Consider the following 24,840-nt stretch of genomic DNA (forward strand, 5'->3'; position numbering starts at 1 on the left):
TGACTCTTGTCTCTACACATTTTGTTTTGGTACACATGTGAAATGCCATATGACTACTTGAAAGATATTCATCTCCCTCTAGGCTCTTATGTGCTACACCTTTTACCATTGCGTCCTTGTAATGCATAACTTTATTTATACCCAATGTACTTTCTTGCCTAAGGGCCTCCTATTGCATGGCATGATTAGGGACTATGATCCACAAACCCCACTAATGACTTTCTCTTCTCTTGACCATTATCTTCTATTCTTTACAAATGTTTGTAACTTTTGCATGCCTTGTGACATTCCTCTTCTAAGGTCAAGAATCATATGGATTATTTCTTCTTCTACATAAAAAGATCCCTTCACACATTGGATATTAAAGCTTTGAGATCTCTCCATGACCAAGGGTTGATGCCAAGCCTTCTCATTCTTTGTGCATGTGTAAAAAGCACGCAATCCTACATATATGGTTGCACAAAAGCTATTCTTTCCAATAATCACAACTGCTTAAGAAAATAAACAAATGGCTACCATATGAAAAAAATCAACTAATGCTATAGTTTATACCTAACTCATGTAGTGGCATGTGTCTTAAAAATCCATGCCCTCTTGTTGATGAGATGAGTTATTGATACTGTCTAATACCAATAATATGCCATAACAAGAACACAAAGAGGGTGGAGATTCAAATTATCTCCTTACCATAGACATCATTGATTTGCAACTTTAGTGTTCAGATATCAAGCTCGAAATGAGCTAACATGGTACATCTAGGTGAATATTCTAGTTTTACATCACATATGTATTTGGTCCTGACATGACACACCTTCACCTATGATTTTTTTACTAGACTCCCCCCTTCCTAGTGGTTTCCTTAGCTCTTAAAAAGAGATGAATGGTTGAGGAGGTTTTGAGAGAGGTGGGATGCCTAGTGTATTGATGGGTGTGATGGAGTTGTTCCCTATTGGGAGGAAAATGGTTGTTAATATCAAACATTCATCCACCATTGTTCTCTATTGGAATGGTTGAGGAGGTTTTGAGAGAGGTGGTATGCCTAGTGTATTGATGGGTAGGATGGGTGTGATGGAGTTGTTCTCTATTTGGAGGTAAATGGTTGTTAATATCAAACATTCATCCACCATTGTTATACAAAGTATCGTGTCCTTCAATGTGAGCAACACTCAGCATTACCGTATAAAATCTACAACCGTACTATATTATCTTTTATCAAAACATTGGTGGATGAAAACTCAAGAAAATTAGATGAATGATTTGAGAATGAAGAAGTGGGTAGAGGTCGAAAGCAATGGAGGCATACCTAGATCATTCCATAGCTCAAATGACATGAGATTATAATATACTCTTAGAATCTAGGAAAGCTTGTTTAGTGATAATGGACTCTATGTTGATTAGAGTAGGTTTGACAATGCCTTCATCATTGCTACCCTTGGCATTGCCAAGGGCTATTCAATTTAGCTATATCCTAGAAGCTTTACCTTTAGTGATGACATAAGATCCCAATCATGGATGGATCTAGACCCACAAGGCAAAAGCCATACCAAATGAATCAAAAATATGCATCAATTGTAAAGGAAGAAATTGACAAACTCATTGTTATAGATTTCATCTACGAGATAGAGCACATTGAGTGGCTATGACTAATCGTGATAGTGCCAAAGAAGAATGGGAAATTGAGGGTCTGCCTCGACCTCAAAAAGGTCAATGCAGCCACTAGGAAGGACCATTACCTACCACTGCCATATACTGGAAAGGGTAGCTAGTGAAGAAGCTTACAGCTTCTTAGATAGATTTTCAGGCTAAAATTAGGTTTCCAAAAGACCAACACACAAAGGCCTTAAATATAATGTGGGGAACATACGCTTACAAGGTTATGCCTTTTGGCCTCACTAATGCCCCTGCAACTTTTTCAATGGTTGATGTGCATAGCCTGCAAAAGTGGTTGGAGGTATTCATTGATGATTTGTGTGCATACTCATGATGGTCATACTATCTGGCTTGTTTAAGGAAGGTATTTGAGAGATGTCAATTGTATCGTATATCCTTAAACCCTTTAAAATGCCAATTTTGGGTCAAACATGGTGTGATCTTGGGACACATTGTCTCTAAGAATAGTATTTCCACGGATGAGAGAAAGGTCAAACTGATTTTAGAATTGATCCCACCCACCAATTACAAAGGTGTACAAAGGTTTATGGGCCATGTTGGGTACTATCCTCGTTTCATAATATTATACGCTGAAAGAGCCTAGTAGAGAAGCGGAAGAAGAGCAGTGTCGAAAAGAAGCCGAGGAAGGTCAAGGGCAACCACCGGAGATTGTTATTGAGGCCGACACCCTAGAACAGCTAGAGGTTATCTTACAGAACAGGGAGGTCGAGCTCTTGTCCTATGGCATCACGAAAGATACCATTGACAAAGAGTTTGCTCTTGTGAGGGCGGCTTGGGAGACAGAAATGCAAAAGAGACAGCAGCCCAAAGAGGACGCAAGGAGGGCAAGCCAAGCACAGCCACAAGCAGCCACAACATCCAGACATCCAGTCAAGAAGTGTGGCAAAAGAATGGAGGGCAAGTTTCGAGACCAACAAGAAGAGGAAGAGCGTGCACAAAAGAAAAAGAAGTTCAGGTCTGAACGACCACCGTGGGAGAATCAAAGACCACCACCGCCTCCACCGATTTTACAAAGAAGAAGAGAAAATGGAGGCTAGGGACAGTCGCGCTACGAGAGACTAGGAAATATCAGAAAAGAAGTTCAGGTCTGAAAATGACCACCGTGGGAGAATCAAAGACCACCACCGCCTCCACCGGTTTTACAAAGAAGAAGAGAAAATGGAGGCTAGGGACAGTTGCGCTACGAGAGATTAGGAAATATCAGAAAAGCATAGATCTTCTCATCCCCAATGTTAAAACCCTAAGATCTCTCTAGATAATTGTTATGCATAAACATGCATAAATCAGGCATAAACTCAACCACCCAACCACCCCCGAGCCCAAGGGATGCACACATGAATCATAAATGAAATACATCATACCTCTACCTTGATGTCCCATACCATTAAGAGGTATAACACAATCCAATAGCATATAGCTATAGTGTGAAATGGTAGGTGCATAAGCCTCCAAGCCTCCAAGCCTCCAAGCTTCCAAGCCCCCTTGAGTGTGCCCCATGCCCCTATTATATAGGAGGACCCTCAAGTGACTCTTGACTTTCCATTCCTCATGTGTGACCCTTGGATGCCTGACCCTAACCTTAAACCTTAAGGTTAGGCCTAACCCATGCTCCACTAGAGCTTGTTCCCATGCTCCCATGCTCACAAGCCTAATGTGGGTTAGCCTCCTAGTATATGCACACATAATGTGTATATAACATAGCACACATAATGTACATATAACATACTTCCCCTCTCTCAAAACATTGCACTCTTGCAATGAAAAGAAGGAGAACTGCGTTGAACAATCTCAACCGACTCCCAAGTCAAATTCTCAATTTCCCTATCTTTCCACCTAATTTTAACCTCAGGGATTAGTCAACTACAAAATTTCCTTTCCCTAAATTCAAGTACCTTATCAGGTTCATGTGGAACATAGGATAATTCATCGACTTCAACGAGTTCTTGAGGAGTAACTGTGTCATCCTCACCTCCCAGTTTCCCTTTCAATCTATCGATATGAAAGACTGGATGAACTCTAACAATTGGAGATAGTTTTAGTTCATACGCAACCGTGCCAATCCGATGTATAACTCGAAATGGACCACAATATCTAGGAGATAAATTCGAGCATTTTCCCATTGACAAAGTCTGAGAATCTTTAAGAACATTAAAATAAACCAACGCTCCTGGTTCAAAAGACCGAGATGAGCATCCCCTATCAGCATAAAACCTTGCCCTATCATGAGCACTCCTGATAGAATCCCGAGCTTCGGTCAGAATTTCCTGCATATCTCGCAAGAAATCCCTCGATGCATCAAGCTTGATGTCCTTAAGACTGACATCAATAGGTGCCCTGAGTTGATACCCATACATAAGTATGCACGGACTAAAAAATAATAGCCGTAAATTTAAAACTGTTATAGGCAAATTCCATCATTGAAATATTTTCCAATATGATGATTTTCTAGAGACATGTACGAAGCATATACTCTACAATCTAATTCATACACTCTGTTTGCCCATCAGACTACTGCGGATGATCAGAACAATTCACATTCAAAGTAACTTTTTCGTTGTAAACCTTTCGGAATAAAGTAGGAAAGCATGGCATTATAACAGCAGAAACCAAGGATTCATCGGCGCCCCGACATACCCACATCTGCATATGGAATAATCGACGTCTCGAGTTACCCATATCAACATAGAGTCATCAACGTCTCGATGAGTCACATATGTCCATCCGTAAACCTATCAGGTTGATTGTGTAAATCACCTAAATTACGGAACTAGAGAAAGAAATGCCAACAAAGGAAGAATCCAAATTTCCTTATCCGAACACAACAAGATAAACTTGTTTGAACTCTAAAGAAAGAGATTTCAACAAGTGAAAATGCCGACGAGATTACCCTCATCAAAACATGCAGGCTATAGATAAAAGAAATTTATCTAGAGAATGCCCACAATATAACTTCTAGTGAATTTAGAAAATAAGATTGTCTTTGAATGTTGAGGTCAACATGCTAAGTGATGTAAGCAAAGCAACAATCTTGAGCCCAAATTATTCCATAAGATAATATATGTGAGGGATCCCTAGCGTCCCATTCCACCATGATACCACCCATACATATCTTAACAATTTGAAACTCCCTAGTATGCTGTCTAGGAAATATGAATAAAATCCTGTGTAAAAGGAATAAGATGGCCTTATCTAGACTTTCACATACTAAACCTGTCTCTATATACTTGAGACTACATCAAGGAATAACTCCTTCTGAGTACATCATTAGAAAAGAAATTGTATTATTGGTGCCTTTCTCATGATAACTACCCAAAACACAATAAAGTTAGGGTAGAAAAAAAACTCACCTAGATATATAAGCAACTAGGTATCCGAGTTGGAATATATACAAGAGTATAAAATATACTCCAAAATTACGTGCAAAAAACGAAGGCAAATGCTACCTTCAAAGCACATGATATTATCAAAAAGATCAAAGGATCCTTATAACATCATGGATAAAAGCATAGAAGCTCCTTAAATCCATAAAAACCATAGTTGATCATAAAAAACAATGCATACTATCTGATGGACATTTAATCATGCCAAAAGAAGCATTAAAATTGGTGGTGGCCAACTTATCAATCCGGATTATATGAACATTGTGTTGTTCAAATAAAACTCCAAAGTAAGAAAGTGAAACACATGCGTGTAGCACTCAATAATAAACCCCCAGACACAAGTGATCTAGGTAGAACCTGATGAGTCCATATAAAACTTGGAAAACATCCAATAGAAGTCCACCAAAATAAACCGATCAACTAACCCATGATAGAGTTTATCTTAGGCTTAAGAAATTAAGCACAATCCACACTTTAATAAGTGCAAAATAAATTATCATGGAAAAATGTCAAAGGTGAAACACACTTTGAACGTAAATTATAGCCATCAAAAGAAATTAAGGAACACGTCCAAAAAGAATGGCTAAACAATGGTAAAAAATCATGAATACATCGTTTAGAATTAATCCAAATATAAATTTCCATTAATACGAGATATAATCATATTAATAATATGCGAATAACATGCATCTATCTAATGTCAGTACGAGAAAACGTACTTCAACATTAAATAACCCTCGAAAATATTAAATTCTCGAGAAAAAGAATTATCATGATTTTTTTCTAAATTTCCCTAATTTATAGGGTCTCAAAATATAATAATTTTGAATTCCACCAAACCTATCTCATGGCATTCCAAACCTATATTTTTCCAGAAAATTTTTAGCAATTAAATTTACCAAAATACCATTGATATTTAAAAAATACCAATTTTTAGGATTTCTAAAAAATAATTTCAGAATATTCCTAATTTTTCCTGAGAATCCCATTGTTCACGAAATTTCCAATTCCGCCCGACAATTCTCAAATCCAATGAAAATTTTTAATTTTAATGGATTTTTCTAATTTTCTGGGTCAAAAAATATAATTTTAAAGGAATTTGAATGGTCATGGGTGCCCGAATGGACACACCACATGCCAAACACCAACCCCACATTTTTCCAAAATTTAAAATAACCTTTGTCTAATTTTTCACTTTTCAGGAATTTTTTGAAATTACCCCGAATGCATTTAGAATACGAACGGTCAAAAAATTTCGGAATTCCAACGGTTTTCCCGGAATACGGAAAGCCAAAAGTTTTGGAAAAATGAAAAGACAAAAAAAATCGGAATGTGAAAGGTCAAAGGTTTCCGGAATACGGAAGGTCAAAAGTTTTTCCGGAATTCGGAGAGCCAAAAGGTTTCGGGAACACGGAAAGCCAAAGGTTTTCCGGAAGTTGAAAAGCCAAAATTTGTCAATAAGAAATTTCCAGGAATTTTCATGGATTTTTTTCCTCAAATCCCAAAATTTTCAGTAATTTTCAGGCTTTCTCCAAGCTTTTTTCTGAAATATATTCAAAAGCTTTTTTTTTGAAAATAAAAAACTCATTTTTTTAAAAAAAAGAAAAAAAAAGAAAAAAAAAAACCTTTATTGGCTTATGCCAATTTGATTTTTTTAAGGGGGGGGGGCGATTTTTTTTGCCCGGCTGCAGCGCAGCCCCCCCCCGCCCCGGTCGCCTGCGCGTGGTCATCATCTGTGAGAGAGATGGAATCTCTTCCACCCTCTCCACCCTCTCCTCTCCCTTTCCAACTTTCTACTCCCATCTCTTCTCTCTCTCTCTCTCTTAATCAGAGAGATTAGCTTAATCTTTAATTAAGCTTTTTTAATTAAACTCATAATCATAATTAGATATTAATTATGATTAATGTTTAATTTAAAAAAATTCCTTTTTAAGAGAAATTTCACAGAAAATGAAGGAAATATCACATTTGAGAGGCGGAGAGGACCCCACGCACACGGGAGAGCAATTTATGCATCAACACGCTGTCCCCTACTGAATTTCAGTAGAAAATTTACAGAAATTTGATCACATTCCCGCGAAAAAAACCCGCAAAAATGTATAAAAATACATTTTTAATCACAAAAATGTTCAAAAAATTCTTAAAAAACTAGGAAAAAATTTCTAAAAATTATAGAAATTCAGGGAATCCATTCTACAAAAATATCCACCATAAAATTTATGGTATTTTTGTAAAAAATTCCCTTAATGCTCGATTTTAACCATAAAAAATAGAGAAAAATAGCATTAACTCACGGTATTCCCCTGCAACGTCGATTCGTCCATTGAATTGAAGTACCACACGTTCCAATCACCATAACAATGATCCATGTGCATTTCATCAACACAAATCAACAAAATAACATTTTATTAGTAAATATTAAAATTTACTAAAAAAATCAACAACAATTAAATTGAGATTGCTCTGATACCACTGTTAAAACCCTAAGATCTCTCTAGATAATTGTTATGCATAAACATGCATAAATCAGGCGTAAACTCAACCACCCAACCACCCCCGAGCCCAAGGGATGCACACATGAATCATAAATGAAATACATCATACCTCTACCTTGATGTCCCATACCATCAAGAGGTATAACACAATCCAATAGCATATAGCTATAGTGTGAAATGGTAGGTGCATAAGCCTCCAAGCCTCCAAGCTTCCAAGCCCCCTTGAGTGTGCCCCATGCCCCTATTATATAGGAGGGCCCTCAAGTGACTCTTGACTTTCCATTCCTCATGTGTGACCCTTGGATGCCTGACCCTAACCTTAAACCTTAAGGTTAGGCCTAACCCATGCTCCACTAGAGCTTGTTCCCATGCTCCCATGCTCACAAGCCTAATGTGGGTTAGCCTCCTAGTATATGCACACATAATGTGTATATAACATAGCACACATAATGTACATATAACACCCAAGGCACCATTCTCTCGATTGGTGAGAGAAATAATGGAAAAATTTTCTGACAGGGTTGACTACATACAGAGCATAGCTCTTGAAGCTCTTCAAGAAGCTGCTGAAGATATTGTAGTTTTTGTTTTTGAAGACTCAGTGCTGGCTATGGTACATGCCAAGAGAGTCACTTTGAAGCCTGTAGATATGTCCCTAGCCCTATGCCTACGTTTAGAGCGTAGCCTTCTACCTCAATAGGCTAACCCACTTTGTAATTCTCCCTACAGACTTTTATAATGTTCCCAAATTCCTTTGTAGCATTTTCAAAGATTAATGAAAGCTTTTTGAGTTGTGTTACATTCTTTGTTGAGTCCAATTTTTTTTTGTATGCTCAGTGCCAATGAACATTTCATTTAAAAAAATATAAAAGCACTATACACATAGGAAAAAAAACACACAAACACACACACACACACACACACACACACACACACACACACACATATACACACACATATATATATACACATACACATATACACACACACACACACACACACACACACACACACACATATATATATATATTTATATGTATATATATATATACTCACACACACACACACACACACATATATATATATTTATATATACAAAAAAGGTAGAGTCTATAAAGTCACCTAGAGACCCTTATTGAGGGCCTTATGAGCCTCAAGACCAAAAAAATCAAAAAATAATAAAAAATAAAAATGCCATGTGCGCTACGGCGCGTTAATCGCCAGTTTGACCAGGTCAAAATGCCGATTTCCGTGCCGTAGCGCACATGGCATTATTTATTTATTTTTTATTTTTTTGGTCTTGTGAGGCTCATAAGGCCCTTTACGTGCCCTAATAGCCCCAAAATCTTATATATTTTGGGTGTATACATCTATAAATACAACATTTTTATGTACCGCTCTACCCCAATCTCGAATACTTTTTTTAATCACGATCATATTTAAAATGAATCCTAAACAATATTTTCTATGAACACATGAACAAAATCTTGAAATTGCGAGGCTTGAAATGGTATATCACAAGTACGCCAGGAAAAATCACAACTTACAATGCACAACAAATTTTTTTTATTAAACTTGGAAGAGAAGTTTGCATTACATCCTTTTAATAAGCTCTTGGAAGAGCTCAGGAGAGAGAGTTCTAGAGGCTGGTTTCTGGCCTAAGCTTTGGAATATATCACTCAGCTCATTGATTCCTTGAGCCTGAGAAAGGGCACAATGGCTTAAAACTGAGCCGGGATGCTTGCCCGTAAAGCAATACAAGGCAGCTTCCCTAGCTACCAAAATACATTTATTTATGTTTGAGGCTAAGGGGTTCTCCGACAAGACTGCACTAAGTGCTTTACATTTTAGGAGCTTGGCATAGGCGATCTTTGAATAGTCTAAATGAAAAACCCGCACTATGTCGGCTCTGAGGGCAGGTATGTAGTGCCAAAGAGATGCATCTCGACCCTCTGACTTTGGCCGCGTTCCTCCTACGCGCATAGCAAACTTGTCCACTTCAAAAGCAGTCTGTCAACATGTCAATATAGAAGTTAGGAAGCCTGAAATGATACAACTAAAAATAATTTGCTTTACAACTAAGAAGTTAGGACATACCTCAGTTGCATCGTCACTTGCAACTAGTTGCTCATTTGTCAAGTTTATGCTTCCTTGGTCTTGAGCATCGCCAGCAACCACGGGCATGTGTGGTTCAAAGGCAGCTACGCTCTCATAGAATTGCACATCTTGCTTTATTTCAACGAGCGCTTTGGCCACTACATCTTCCAAGGAAGTGCTACCAATATCGTATGATGTAAGCGCTTTTGTGAGGTTGTCATCTTCAAAAGAGATTTTCACTTTCCCTTTGTCTTGACCCCCAGCATTCACGGCAATAATAGACAGTGCCTCATCCTCGCGAAACCCGAGTGTCTTGGCAATGTCATCCAGAAACAGAAATTCTTTCCCATCAATAATGATTGGATGCAAAGACATGACAACAAGGTCTGGGACCTCCTCAAGTACTTCATTGCCCTCTAGAACTAGGTCCGCCGGAACCTCCTCGGGGACATTCTCTTGTAGAGCCACCAATGCCATTGAGGCCTCCCATTGTTCTGTAACATTCTCTTCCTCAGCATGGGCCTCTTGGACCTGCTCCATTAGCTTTGCTTTGCCTTTTTCTTTTTCCTTGCCACTTTCTTTCGCCACACCCTCTTGTATCGCAAGGTCATTTCTAATTTACTAGTGGCTCAAGCCACAGATGCTTGTGTGACCAACCTTACACTATCATAAAAAAATAAAACTTGCACAAGACAATTGAAAAACCTTAATAAGACAGTGAGGCAAAAAAATTGAAATTGTATTACTTCAATCCAAGATTACATATCCAGTGGTTATTTGATAGCTACACAGCCAGGGAAAGTAATTTCTCTACAAAGAAAAGATCGTTCCTGCCTTTTGCGCACTACTCTACCATTGATTATCAAAGCAAAATCACCACTCCGTGAGAATCCACTCCATGAGAATCGAAGAACTAAGTAGTCACGTAAGTTGGCAAGGGACCAGTCATCATTCTCACAGCAACATCTTCTACTACATCCCCACCTTGCATGGGTATATGTAGCACACCCTGTTCTGTAGAGGTTGTGTCGGAGTCTAACGCCTCCCATTCTCCATTTGTAAGCTTCCATCACCTGTAAGAAGGAAACGCAATGGACAACTGTTGCTTGGCAATATGGTAGCGCATCACAACCTTCTCAACTATTACTCCGCATCTGATGGTGTCTCCATTGTGTTGAACAACTTTTTTATCCCATGCAGGTGATAAGAAACAAGTCAGAGCTCTCTCCCCCTTTGCAATCCATAAAGTTGGGGTGCGATGTGTGTCACTTGTACTTACGGAACAAGTACACAAAGAGGTGTAGAGGTATGAAGCAGGTTATGGTTGCTTTGTGAGATCCATATGTGCACTTCATAGCATTTTGCACCTTGCTTTCGATCTACAAACAAGCCATGGCCACTGAAGCATTGTCTGGAATTGGCCATTCAATAGATGTGAGAGTTGGTGTAGGTTCTGGAACTAATTTTCCAATACCATTTGTTGTCGTGTGGGAACCACATATGTATCCTCATAGAAGAAGATGTTTCGTGCAAGAAGTTATGCAGCTGGACACCCTCCAAAGATTAAACTACCAAGCTCCACATGGTATGCTTCAAAGGTTTTTGAAATTGCCTCCATAGGCTCCCACTCACTATAGTTTGAGGGAAAAATATCTACGTAGAGGAACCCAAGAACAATCAAAGCAGTGCTCAGTATACCATTATTAGCACATAATTGATTTAAAAACAAGAATATAAAGTGGTGAAATGACTTACAATTTGCAGGAAATCGTTGACGTTGGTCATGGTCTGCTAGTTTCAGCTCTGTTGCCTTGTAAACATGTTGGACCTTGGCTAGATTTTTTCCATCACGATCTTGTTTGAGCTCCAATATCCGCCCTTTCCAATGGTGACTTTGTATATCAACATATCGCTTTGACACCTTGTGGGTTCCTCTTGTACTAGGCTGCATCGTAATCCAATTCCACTTCTCGTACTGTTTGATGTTCCAGTGCCCATCCTCATCTTGACCACTGCTACAAGAGAGAGATTGAATACTGATCGGAGGCCTTCGAGCTCTAGAAGAAGATATCAGATGTATATATTAGGGAGATTATAAACCTTGATGGCAAAGGAAAATAGAATGGTGAGAAAAAAACTTAGACTAGGGAGATGTACAAAAGAGAAGGAGTTGTAGAGAAAGTTCCAAGGGCTTGGCTATGCTATTACTGCACTTTGAAAGAGGATATTAGAGGGGGTGAGAGCAGACAATGAGTAAGATTATGAGAGCCAAAGCATTTGCAACTCAAGCTTCCATAGCTTGGCTCTGCTGTTACACTCTGTAAAAGGAGGTTGGACAAGGTAGAAGGATGAAGTAAGGAAATGTAAGTGAGGATCAAACTTCCATAGCTTCTGAGAGGAGGTTGTAGATCAAGCTTCCATAGCTAATCTCTGCTGTTACACTCTGTAAAAGGAGGCTGGACAAGGAAGAAGGATGAAGTAAGGAAATGTAAGTGAGGATCAAACTTCCATAGCTTTTGAGGAGGTTTCAGATCAAGCTTCCATAGCTAAGCTCTGCTGTTACACTCTGTAAAAGGAGGTTGGACAAGGAAGAAGGATGAAGTAAGGAAATGTAAGTGAGGATCAAACTTCCATAGCTTCTGAGAGGAGGTTGCAGATCAAGATTCCATAGCTATAGATCTAGGTTTCTGAGTGAAGAGAGAGGTAGATCAAGAGGTAGATAGCTAAAAGAAGTAGTCTAGAGAGTGAAAAACGCCCTGCTATGAGAAAGGGGAAAGAGAGAGCGTTTTGGAGGGAACGTGGGAGAGAGGGATAGTGGAAAGTGAAGGGGAATGTGCATTAAATGCATGGGAACTCGTTTTTGGGCCTCTATCACTTTAGAGACCTTACTTAATGATGGCTGCAGGCTACAACTATCCTTTTCTATAAAAAATAGGGGAAAAATTCATATACTTATAAATTTTTTGAGTTTTAGTTGATTTCAAAAATTAAAAAAGAGCCTATTTAGCCTATTATTCTAAGTTTGACCACTACCTTCTAGGCTCTTACAAACCATTGGTTTCAGTCCACATATAATCTCCCTATTTGTCTATTTCTTAATCACCTCCATTAGTAGGCAATGGAAAATTAAAGGGCCCAAAAAGATTCCATTGAGTTCCTAATGAGGACCATTCACACCCACACACCTTCTACACCCTTGTTCACTAAGGTTCCAAGGCCCTATATCTTAATACCCCCCCTCAATGAGCTTGGAATGGGTGGTATTGAACATATGAAAAAAATGTGCCTTTATAACATTAGGCTTACAAGAATGTTCATGGTGGTGTGGTTATCTAGGATTTACAACTATTTTCCTAGAGCCTTAGAGGCTAATACAATGATGCCATCTAAGTCATTTGATGCCGATGAAGATGTACACCTTAATGATGGTGCACCCCACTCTTCTTTGTGCTTTCTTGACCTCTTGTAGTTGACATGCTTTGGACATACATGCCATTGCTTCCAGATGCTTTCCACCTTGACCATTCTCACACAATGATCAAAACAAGGTTGCCACCCTTGCTTAAGTGGTTTACACATAGATGCTTCTCTGCATATCATACCTCCTCCATGGGCAATGAGGGCCTTCCTTCTTAGAGTAATGGTTATGAGGTAGATTTATATGGGAAAGGGAAAGGGAGGGTCTTACCACTTGCCTTATGGATTGGTCAAGGGCAGTGTCTACTCCATAATTACAACAAAAGCTTTTGTGCACGTTGGTTACATGATACCCATTAGGGTTTGAAGGTACAAGCTTAATGAAAGTGAGTAATTAGGGTTTGAAGGTACAAGCTTAATGAAAGTGAGTAAGTGGTTGAGGTAAATCCTCAAACCAATAAGGTACATAATTCTTGGCTCAAGAAGGTGAGGGCATGGCTCATAATGTTGCCTATGCCTCTTACAAAGACAATGCCAATAAGAGATGCTTAAAAACATGACAAACAACAAGGTAGAGCACTTAGTGATGCTATGCTTAACCTTAAAACTCATAGTAGAAGATGAAAATGTTGAATATGCAACAAAATAACATGCCTTGGGCTTGGGAAATGAGAGCATATGGCTTATGACATGCCTATGCCTCTTACAAACAAGAGCCTCAAGGGTGATACACAAAAACATTAAAGATGAGCACTTAGTATACATGTGCCCAACTTTAAACCACTCAAGAAACTGAGTTTTGATGATAAAAAACCAGAAAAATTCAACCTCTTTGGCTTATGGGATGAAGACAATGGCTTATGGTTGCACTTTTCTCCTTGGAAGCTTGCCAAGGTAAGCATAGAAGCGGGTTGATGAATGAAGACTTATAATGTGGCACTTATGGTGTGTGCCCGGCCTCCAATGTTGATGAAGAAGAGACTCCTCAGTATTAAAGACCTCCTCCTTTGATGGTTAAGACCACATTAGTGTTAAGCAACACTATTAGTGCTTACAAGCACACTTTGAGAAGCTTTGAGCTCTTGAAGATGATGTTGATGAAGCTTGATGAGAATGAGGCTCATGAATACCTCATGGTGTAGCCCACACCATCAGAGAATCTGGAGAAAAACACTTCAAGAAGCACTTAAGAAATTTGAAGCTAATAAGAGATTAGTGAAAAAAACACTATTATGAAGCTTTTATGCAAGCTTCCATGGCTTCCTCACACAGGGGTAGCCTGTTTTTTTTTCTATAGCGCACGCGTGGAGCAGCCATTAGGGCTGAGATTCAAGCTATAGGTACTTGAGGCTATGGGCTTCAAAAGCCCTAAGCCCACACTACTTCAAATCGCCTGCACACAGTGAATAGTCATACGACAGTAGAGCTGCTGCTGCAGATTTTGTGCACCGGCCTGCTTAGATGGTAATGACGCGGCTGAGAAGGGTGTAATCCAGCAATTAGCTGTATAACCTTGAGCGCCCGGACCTCCTCTACATTTTCCTAGATGAGTGCTCGCCGAGTTGTTGTGTCCACCACGAGATGCTCCAGTGGGTTGGGGGTAGATGAGATACACTCTAAAAGCCACTTTTTTGACCTATTCTACACCACAAAAAGGCCTAATCAGCCAAAGCTCTAGATACCATAATAAAATTTCATGGTGCTCATGCTAGATCAACTGTGGAGGAGAGAGACTCACAAAATACAAGAAAATATCTTGCTTATTAAGTTGCTCAAATACAACTAGGCTTCCTGCTCTATGCTTCATACAAATGCCTTTGGCATGTGCCTCTACATAGGCTTACTAGTGGCCTAGGGTTAGGTGGCTCCCTTAGGACCATTCACACCCACACACCTTCTACACCCTTGTTCACTAAGGTTCCAAGGCCTATATCTTAATACCACTCACATCAGCCCCAACAGCTTCTTTTTCAGCAGCATACCAGTTGCTCATCTCATAAAAAACAACATCCTTGCGTACCCTCAACTCACGTGTAGAAGGGTTATAACACCTGTATCCCTTTTGCTCAAGGGAGTATCCACCAATAAACACACATTTTTCAGCTTTTGGATCCAGCTTAGTTCTCAGCTCATCTAGCACATGCACATATGCAATGCATCCACTTTTAGATGAGACAAATCAGGTTTTCTACCAATAAACCTCTCCTCTATAGTTACATCATGTATGGCTGCAGTTGGAGTCCTATTCATCATGATGTAAACTACTATAGAAATAGCCTCAGCCCAATAGCTATGCGGCATATTCTTCTCTTCCATCAATGCTCGCGCAATCTCAGCAATGTGCCTGTTTTTTTGCTCAGCAACTCCATTTTGCTATGGAGTGTATCTGCATGTAAACTGTCTCCGAATACCATTCTTCTTCAAAAATTCAGAGAACTCATTAGAGAAGTACTCTCCCCTTCCATTTGACCTTAGGCACTTCACATATTTCCCTGTTTTCTTTTCAACCATAACTCTGAAATTTTGAAAGTGAGTGAACACCTCACTCTTCTCCTTCATGAAGTATAACCACACTTTCCTTGTGTGGTCATCAATAAATGTCACATAATACCTGCAGCCTCCCATAGACATGGTCTTCATAGGACCCCATACATCTGAATGCACAACATCTAGTGCATTTCTGCTCACATATCTATTATGTGGAAATACATGCTTTGTTGCTTTCCAAATTGGCATGCTTCACATATTCTCTGCATACCTTCAACTTTAAACTTTGGCAGCCCTGTCACAATTCCTTTACTCTGCATAGACTTCATTCTCTGCACCTTCACATGTCCAATTATTTTATGCCAAATGTCTCTATCTGCAACAATTCCTGAACCATTTGCAAACATCACAGCACTCACTTCAGGAATGTTTACATTCAACGTAAACATACCTGTGCACTCTGTTGCCTTTTGCAACCAACTTGCACTTGTCTTTAAAGTCTTCAACATAACAACCATCAAGGTTAAATCAAACCTGCAAACCCTGCTCAATCATCTGGCCAACTAAAACTAGATTCTTTTTATGTTCGGAACATGAAGTACATCTACAAGGTACTTCACTTTGCCATCCTGCATAGACAATGGCACATCTCCAACATGGGCAATTGGATGAGCAGTGTCATCCCCTGTTTCCACAAAACCTGATCTTTCAAGGTTTTTCATCTCCTTGAACCACTCCCCATGACTTGTCATGTGGTTCGAAGCACCTGAATCAACGTACCATACATCATCTTTATGTGCTGCTTCAACATTTTCGGACATGGCATTAACGACATGCTGCATAAACAAACAACCTTTCATTATCCTCATTGTTTCTGCTCGAGAATGCATAGTTGTTTTGCTGCAATTTTCCATTTTGCATGTCAGCTTGCTTCCAATCTGCCTACACACAATCTGCCTACACATGTCCAGGCTTACCACAATAAAAGCATCCACGTGTGTCATTATACTGCCTTTGCCAATTTCCATGACCTCTTTGACTCCCCCTACCTCTGAATTAGCCTCTTCCACCTGCGTGTTGTTGTTGTTGTTGTGAATTCTGGGACTGTTGTTATTGTTGCTGCCTCATAATTTTGATTACCTATTCGGACCTCCTTGACCGCATCCACGGCCTCCTCTACCTCGTCCTCTTTCTGAACTTGTGTAGAGGGCCTGTTGCTCTGAACTATTTTTGTTTTGTGAAGGCTGTTGGTCTTTACCCAAGATCTTCTCTTCTATAATCAACATAGACACCAAATCTGTAAAATTGAAAAATTAACGTTTTTTCGAGTCTGAATAGATGTCTTGAATGTCTTGTATTGTGGCTCGAGACCACGTAGACAAACTTCCACCTTATCACTCATCATCATGTACTGAAACACCAATAGATGCAAGGGATTCCACAATACCCTTTATCTTCAATGCATAGTCATTCATAGACATACTCTTTTTCTCCACAGTATGAAGTTCATTCTTCAACTGTATCTTTCATGCCTTGGTATTTATTTCATAGAGTTTTACCAAGGTGTCCCATGCCTCCTTGGGGGACTTGGCATCCTATATGTGCCCAATCATGGTGTCTTGTATACTGATAGAGAGCCAATACATAACTTTTCTGGCTCCTTGGTTCCAATCCTTGAACTCTTTCATATCTGCAGCAGTCAGATTGATCTCTGGTATCTCCGGTGCCTCTTCATGCTCACCTTCTATATAGTCCCAGTAACCCTTTCCCATCAGGAAATTTGTCAATCTAAACCTCCAAGCATGGAAGTTGTTCTTATCAAGCTTCTCAGCAACAACAACAATCTAGTTTATGCCATCATTTGATATCTTGCCAGACACACAAATTTATCAAAAACGGCACTTTGGTTTGTCCTGCACAAATTGCTATATTTTCTGTAACGGTACTGTAATATAGTCAAATGTCACAACCAGTGACCTCAATGTGCATACATACACCCAATGGCAACTGTTGACCTCCTTGCAGCACATACAGTGTCTGCACAGCCAATCTATCTTCCTGCAGTTCTTAAAACAGAGTTCTGTAGAGATACGATGACTTACCCATAGTGCTATCTGAAAAACGGAGGTCCTAACGCGCCCGAAACGCGTTTTCGACCTAAAAAATATAGTCCGATTAGGACAGTATAGTTTCCCTACAGCTTCTCACCCGAATGAAGCTCCTCAATCAGAGATCGTTTGCCGGGGCCTCCCGTAGAGCTCCCGACAAGGGTGTAGTCACCAACACAACTAGGGAAGAGTAGTTGAAGCTCTTACCCTTGTACCATTTCCTGTGCTTCTCTTGCTTTGCGGCTCAGCCCTTAGCATGAACCAGGCTGCTCTGATACCATGAAAAGATGCAGGGGAGAAGAGAACTTGAGCTCTTGGAAGCACACACACTCACAAAACCCTAATAGAGAACACACAAGGTGAGAGGCTGAAAATCTTCTTCTTCTTCACTCAACACTCAACACACCATATACAAAGATAAGAGTACACTCCATATGAAAGGTACTCAACCAAATACATACTAGGGTTCTCTATAGTGTGAACCCAACTAAATGAGCTGGCGCTATAACTATGCCAGTCTCTAGAATGGCTCTCACACAGCCTGTCATCTCATTGGCCGCATATCACCCATGATCTCACCAACCATGCCAGTGGTGTAAGTGTGGGGCCTATCTCCCAGGCGGGTCATCAGTGTCCATCGCCTCACAAGATGAGCTCGATATCTCAACAATATTGTGCGACAGTCAATTCCAGGTGGGAGCTTGTGCTTTAATCTCATTCTTTCTTTCTTTTACACAATGCTTAAAAAGAGTTCATACAATTCAAATGGGACAGAGTATGAGAATATCAGGGATAAACTAACGAAAAGGCCTGCCATGCAATGTCCTTAATTATGCAAGTCACGCTAGTTGACAGGTACAACAAAGTGCCTCTAAATAGAATAACTAAAGTGCATGAGGAGAAAGTAGATGACTAGGCTTCACAGAGAAATGGAGAACTACCTAAAGTGCACCAATCCAAAGTATGCAATCTATACTTGCTTACCAAGGTGTCGAGTCATGCAACAAATCTTTCGATTCTAGAAAACATGCCAAAAGAATAGGAACAACAAGCAAGCAGTGCAGGTAGAGCCACCAATACGTACCTCTGGAGAGCTGCAGGAAGGGCATGCATTGTTAAAAGACACAAAGGAGATTATCCAAGCAAGCAAACAACAGCAAGCAACAAACCCAACCAAGCAACAACAGCTGGATGATGAAGACCAAATACCGATAAAGTCTTTCTTACATAATCTGGATGCCGAACGCTTCCTCAAGGAGACTGTTGAGGGCTTGGATAGTTTGCTATAATTACCAGTACTTCCATCTAGGAACAGGAACAGAGGGTATGGCACTACCACTTATTAACTACTCACATGCTTAATGATCGAAATGCTACATTGTGGAGATAGGTCTAGGAAGCAAGTGACCAGGTTCAAATGCTCTAAGAACAAATGGCGACAACCAGCTACACATAAAGATGTCATCCTCAAAGGCATAAAGGCTACGGAAGAGCACAAAGCAAGATACCAGGTTTTACACGGTAACAACCAAGTCCTCAACCAAACCATTGTGTGGAGAGGATAAAAGAGAATACAGAGCTAAAAGCACAAGTAGAACAAGAAAAGGATTAACTCCAAAAAGAAGTCGAACATACTCAAGAACAAGAAAGGCAACATGCTAGTAGGCAGTTTCAAGATGCTCAGGACAAGTTCCATGACAAAGAAGAAGAATTCATAAGGACCATTGCTACCACCAAGGAAGCCATCGCAGCTACGGAACAGAAGGTACTTCATCTTCATAAGCAAACAAACAAAGAACATGTAGAGAAAATTAAAGCCTTGAATGAAGAAATGATCACTGCCAAGTCCTTAGAGATTGAACAGTTGTCCACTAGTCACAATCAGGATATGGAACATCTCACTCAGCAACTCAACGCCAGCCAAGCATTGGCAGAAGAGCAGAGAGGCTCAAGTGAATAGAAGAATCTCAAGCTTTGGAAGCATCAGCAAGAAGGGCACAAGAAGCCGCCACATGCAGATATGGTTTGTGAAACAACCATATATCAGCCCAAAGACTCAAGAATACAGGAATTGGAGCGCCAAATTGCTACAAGAGAAAGAAGTGAAAGACAGGAGCCACATAGCAAATTGAGACTATTGATTGAACGAGCCTCGGAGATCTCCTTGGGCCCCTCCTCAAACTCTAACTCTATATTTATCTACACTAACCCTCTCACTCCTTCAATACGAAATTAACTTATCTGAAGACCTGTCACTAATTAAGCAAAATACATAATGAGATGTAGACCCTACTATAATCATGGGTATTCTTTGGGGGGATTTATTACTAATAGACCCCAGTGATATATTCTTTTATCCCCTGCATCCCATCACGTTAAACCTACATAGTTGGCGCGCACCGGCGGATGTTGCAAATCTCAGATATCTTGGACAACAGTGTCAACAAACTTGACCTATTTGTCCCAGATGATATCCCTAATACACTGGCCAACTATGAGGTTGTATCATGGATCTATCAATGGCGTGGGTGGTTAGAGGTCTATAACACACATCAATACTTAAATCTAACTGAATCAACACTTTATCACCCATATGGCATTCTTAAGCTTTATTGATATATACATAAATATTTGGAAGCCATGATGACTACGGTCATATATAATTTTGATAAAGTACATATTGAATATCCTAATATAACTCCTGAGTGAAAAAATCATAGAACTCCAAGAGTTTATGAAAATCAACAAGCCCACCCACCTACCCCCTAGTTCCGAAGAGGGTCAAGAGGAAACACAAAGTTCTTCCACTCCTACCACTTATTATGTGTTTTCCTCTATTGCAAGTAAACTACTACAACCTTATCCTAGTGTTAATCCTACTAACAAATCTAAGGTGGACTGCATTTCTCTCATCTCTCTTCTATCCCTCTAGAATTTTTCCACTGACACTCTTGTCCCGAAGAGTTGCTGGCACCCCCCACTCGTCTCCACCAAGGCCAATTCAAGAGGTACATAGAGGTACATACAGCCTTATACTAACAACCATGTTCTTAAGTCTTTGTCATGTGCAGAGTATGAATGTTTAATCAGAGCTGGCAATCCATTGTTGAAGCCAAAGTTGATGTCCAAGGTGTTGATGCAAATCACACCATTTGAACCCACCAGCAAACGCATATTTCCAGAAGCTTACTCTGTAGTCACATCTACATGGCAACCTTATGTACCATATCCTCTCAGAGCACCAATGCTAGAATTGGAGGAGTTATTGACAATGGCATGATAAGGAACTTTATGGGCTAATGTCACAAAATATACAAAGTTGGTTAACCCTTATTTAGCAGATCGTCTAGAAATTAGGATTGTAATATTCATGATCAGCTACTATTGCTATCATCGATCGAGAAAAGCACATCCTATACATATAAGAGGGGGCTATACCAACATTATCACAGATGATGCAAATCCTAGAATTGAAGATTTTGGTATGCAACCAGCATGATAGAAGGAGTACTTAATCATACCACCAGAATATAGTCAGTAGTATTAGTGTGCACCGCCCACACAAAGAGTGGATCTGCTATATATGCCAATCAAATGAAGGATGATGCCAATCAAATGAAGGATGATGCCATGCGAGTTCCATGAGACAAAATAGTGGAATTCACATGTGTGCTACAACTTTCCATTATTTGTCCCGACAACTTTTTTGGATATAGCCCAACAAAGACAACAAATGCTGACGTGGATACGTGTGTGGTGCCGTATTCCAAATCCAGCTATCGTGGTGGCTAGTGTCAAATTCTTGAAGCTCATCATGGTGCTCATTAACCAACCAAAATAATGCTATGATGACTTTGAGACAAATCAACTCCTCTCCAACATGAACCAAGGCCCAAGTGAACGACGCATGATGATGTACTACCATCGCCTCAGGTGTTTACCAACTTATATGCATGCTCATTTGAAGACATGGTAGACACCGGGTTCTGGACTTCCCACTCTACATTTTGAAGAACCCTAAAAAGCTTCAGTTCCGCCGAAACTTCTATCGACATGAGTTTGGCGATCAAGTCTTTAGACCTCGGTAACAGGTTCTGAGGACAAAACCTACATCAGGTAGGGGGGGATGTTGATCCCATTTTGGATTAACAAATATTCTCCTCCATTTGAGGACATTAATAAGTGTCATGCAAAGGCACTATAAAAGTTATACATTATGAGATACTGGCCACCCAAGGCCTTAGTTAGTAAGTTTTGGGCGCCCAAGTGTGAATAAGGGGCCACTTGTATATAAGCTATTTTCTCATAATGAATGGACACAATCCCCCTTTGAGCTATGAGAGCTCTTGTCTTGTCTTGTGTGAGAGAGTGTAAGAGTGTACTCTAGTACATGTGCCTTCTTTATGCATGCTTGTGTAGAGGAGTGAGAGAGAGATTTCTTTGTGTGTGGTAATGTGAGAAACTCTACGGTGATAGCGTGGAGGTGGAGCTTGGAGGATTAGAGCTTCCCAAAGTGAGCTTGGAGACCTTAAGGGACATGAGATCGAAGCATTGGTAAGTTACCAACAATGGTTATTGTCTATTGCTTCATGCAATGGTGAATGTTAGAGCTCTCTATTTGGAGGTGTGGTAGCCCATAACTTCCATCAAAGATGAAAGATTTATATCTCCTCTAATAAGTACAATTCATTTATACTAAGACGTGTATAGACACGTATCACAAAACAATTGGTTATACTCATCAGATAACATTTTTGGGCTCACATACACATGCATAAAAGCAATAAAGTATTCATACATGTATATGCATATTTAACGTATCCTTATGTAAATGCGTATATAAGTGGGTAAAGAGTCTATATTTGCACATATATGTGTACATGGTACTCACATAGACTACCTATACATATGAACAACATCTATCTATCAATTTTTCTATCTCTAGACATACATAAGTACAAACATAGCATACCTATACACACACACTTACTTATTTACACACTCACACACAAAGATACACACATTGACACACCACATAGATATAAGTATATGAATAAATGTTGTAACCATTTTTTATCTCTATGTCTCTCTCACCCTCTCTTTGTCACACACACACACACGCACACACACAAATACATCCAAGTCTTGTGTGTGTGTGTGTGTGTGTGTGTGTGTGTGCAGCATGTGCATGCGCGTACGTGTGTGTGTGTCTAATAACTATGTATCATTTGAAATAGAAACTCACATATCTAATAAGTACGTATCGTTTGAAATAAAAATTTATTTATAATAAGACGTGTATAGACACGTATCACAAAACAATTGGTTATACTCATCAAATAAAAGTTTTGGGCTCACACACACATGCATAGAAGTAATCAAGTATACATACATGTATATGCATATTTAAATTATCCTTCTGTAAATACATCTATATTTGCACATATGTGTGTACATGGTACTCACATAGACTACCTTTACATATGAACAACATATATTTATCAATCTACCTATCTCTAGACATACATATGTACAAACATAGCATACCTATACGTGTACACACACACTTACTTATTTACACACGAACACACAAAGATGCACACATTGGCACACCACATAGATATAAGTATATGAATGAATGTTTTAACCATTTTTTATCTATGTGTCTCTTTCACCCTCTCTTTCACACACACACACACACAAATACATCCAAGTCTTCTCTCTCTATATGTGTGTGTGTGTGTGTGTGTGTGTGTGTCTTTCACCCTCTCTTTTTCACACACACACACACACACAAATACATCCAAGTCTTCTCTCTATGTGTGTGTGTGTGTGTGTATTTACATATATACATATATATATATGTGTGTATGTCTAATAAGTACGTATCATTTGAAATAGAAATCCACATATCTAATAAGTATGTATCATTTGAAATAAAAAGTCATTTATAAATAATAAGATGTGTATAGACACATATCACAAAACAATTGGTTCTACTCAGCAGATAACATTTTTTAGCTCACACACATATGCATAGAAGCAATCAAGTATACATACATGTATATGCATATTTAACTTATCCTTATGTAAATGCATATATAAGTGGGTAAAGAGTCTATATTTGCACATATATGAGTACATGATGGTACTCACATAGACTGCCTATACACATGAACAACATTTATCTATCAATCTATCTAGAGTCTAGACATACATAAGTACAAACATAGCATACCTATACCTATACACACACACACACACACCTATTTACATACACAAAGATACACACATTGGCACACCACATAGATATAAGTATATGAATGAATGTTGTAACCATTTTTTATCTCTCTAACTCTCTCACCCTCTCTTTGTCACCACACACACATAAATACATCCAAGTCTTATCTCTCTTTATATATATATATATATGTATATTGGTATGTATGTATATTTACATATATACATGTGTGTGTGTGTGTGTGTGTTTGTGTGTGTGTGTGTCTAGTAAACATGTGTTTTTGCTTTCCTTGTGTGCGTGCACACACACACACACACACACACACATATGTATGTATGTTCAGACATATATACATACATACACTCTTATAGATACATACATACATACATGTATGTATGTATGCAACACATACATACATATAATCTCATAGATACATATAAAAAAATACTCATATAGAATTAGTAAGAAATTCAAAGTTACACCATATACATGTATATGTATATGTTTGTGTGTATACGGATGTCTATGCTTATGTATGTGTATGTTTGTATGTATTTGTGTGTATGTTTGTGTGTATTTGTGTGATCATACATGTGTGTGTATATATGTACGTACACATTTGATCCCATGGTTTTTGACCCCATATACTTTAGTTCTCTCTCTCTCTCTCTCTCTCTCTCTATATATATATATATATATATATATATATATCACACTTGCTCCCCCCATCTCCCCCTCTCTCTCTCACACACACACCCACACTCACAAAGTGAAATCTCTCTCTCTCTCTCTCTCTCTCTTTTGTAATAGAAGATATATTACCAAAATTACTTTACAAATGGCTACATGGCCACCATGTGATGTACTGGCTTTCCCTCACTAATTAAGCCAAACCACAGGTGTAGCTCGGAGTACCCTCATCCAATATATAGCCCTTTTATCTC

Source organism: Cibotium barometz, chromosome 49, assembly GCF_041138505.1.
Source record: "Cibotium barometz isolate CiBa-2024 chromosome 49, ASM4113850v1, whole genome shotgun sequence".
Taxonomy (NCBI): domain Eukaryota; kingdom Viridiplantae; phylum Streptophyta; class Polypodiopsida; order Cyatheales; family Cibotiaceae; genus Cibotium; species Cibotium barometz.